The 1860-nt window shown below is 49.6% G+C and overlaps 1 pseudogene; it reads left to right on the top strand.

Annotated features, from left to right (window-relative positions):
• The first annotated feature begins 308 nt into the window (after window positions 1-308).
• On the top strand, window positions 309-1305 carry LOC101117318 (glyceraldehyde-3-phosphate dehydrogenase-like; annotated as a pseudogene).
• The last annotated feature ends 555 nt before the right edge of the window (window positions 1306-1860 follow it).

Below are 1860 nucleotides of genomic sequence, written 5' to 3'. Positions count from 1 at the left end.
CTCAAGACTGAGATAAGTCCAGGGATTTTTGTTAGTTTGGTGTTATCTTAACATGCTTCAGTCAAGAGAGAGATTTTGATATTTTCCTTTTCTTGATGGTGCCTTTCCAACAGAAGTGCTTCTTAATCCTAACTGTACATTTTAATTACCTGCAGAGGTTGAAAAAATGGGCTCCACCCCTAGAGATTCTGATTCAATTGGTTTGGAGCCCAGCTTGCAATTTTAAAATATTCTCTATTTCTCTGCTCCTGCCCATTCAACAGACAGCCGCAACTTCCACGCTGTGCCAGCCACATCCCTGAGACAAGATGGTGAAGGCCAGAGTGAACGGATTCGGCCACATCAGGCACCTGGTCACCAGGGCTGCTTTTAATTCTGGCAAAGTGGACATTGTTGCCATCAATGACCCCTTATTTTACCTTCACTACATGGTCTACATGTTCCAGTATGATTCCACCCATGGCAAGTTCTACGGCACAGTCAAGGTGGTGAACAGGATGCTCATCATCAATGGAAAGGCCATCACCATCTTCCAGGAGCAAGATCCTGCCAAAATCAAGTGGGGTGATGCTGGTGTTGAATACATGGTGGAGTCCACTGGGGTCTTCACTACCATGGAGAAGGCTGGGGCTCACTTGAAGGGTGGCACCAAGAGGGTCATCATCTCTGCGCCTTCTGCCCATGCCCTCATGTTTGTGATGGGCGTGAACCACGAGAAGTATAACACCCTCAAGATTGTCAGCAATGCCTCCTGCACCACCAACTGCTTGGCCCCCCTGACCAAGGGCATCCATGACCCCTTCGGCATTGTGGAGGGACTCATGACCACAGTCCACGCCATCACTGCCATCCAGAAGACCATGGATGGCCCCGCTGGGAAGCTGTGGCGTGATGGCTGAGGGGCTGCCCAGAACATCATCCCTGCTTCTACTGGCGCTGCCAAGGCCATGGGCAAGGTCATCCCTGAGCACAATGGGAAGCTCACTGGCATGGCCTTCTGCTTCCCCACCCCCAAAGTGTCTGTTGTGGATCTGACCTGCCGCCTGGAGAGACCTGCCAAGTATGATGAGATCAAGAAGGTGAAGCAGGCATCAGAGGGCCCCCCTCAAGGGCATTCTAGGCTACACTGAGGACCAGGTTGTCTCCTGCAACTTCAACAGCAACACTCACTCTTCTACCTTTGATGCTAGGGCTGGCATTGCCCTCAATGACCACTTTGTCAAGTTCATTTCCTGGTACCACAATGAATTTGACTAGAGCAACAGGGTGGTAGACCTCATGGTCCACATGGCCTCCAAGAAGTAGTGCCCCCAGACCCCCAGACCCAGCAGGAGCACGAGAGAAGAGAGAGTTCCTCAGCTGCTGGGGAGTCCTTACCCCACCTCGATCCTCCACCATGCTAGGAATCTCCCAACCTCCACACGTTTTCCATCCCCAAGGCCCTGAGGAAGGGGAGGGGCTTAGGGAGCTGCCTTGTCCTGTACCATCAATAAAAGTACCCTATACCCCCCCAAATAAATAAATAATAAAATAAAATATTCTCCAGGTTAGGAGTGAGTGTAACATGCCTCTGGTGTCTAGGAAAATTCTTTGTGAGGCAGGTAGTCTCCAGGAAATGGCAGATAAGTTGAACTACATTGGTAAGTAGGCTACAGAGGCCAGATGATTTTGAGTGAGGACATGGCTGGACCTATTTCACTGCAAGCATAGTGCAGTATCTTACCTACATCATTTGGGGGTAAAATGATAGGGGCCTGAAGGTCTCACCTTAGTTTCATTGTCCCCTTTTGGGAACTGTGCCTTAATTTCCTCATCAGTAAAATGGAATAAGTTTGAGGTCATATTTTTGTTTGAGGCAAA

Source organism: Ovis aries, chromosome 3 (genome assembly GCF_016772045.2).
Source record: "Ovis aries strain OAR_USU_Benz2616 breed Rambouillet chromosome 3, ARS-UI_Ramb_v3.0, whole genome shotgun sequence".
Classification (NCBI taxonomy): domain Eukaryota; kingdom Metazoa; phylum Chordata; class Mammalia; order Artiodactyla; family Bovidae; genus Ovis; species Ovis aries.
This window is presented reverse-complemented; position numbering and strand designations above follow the sequence as displayed.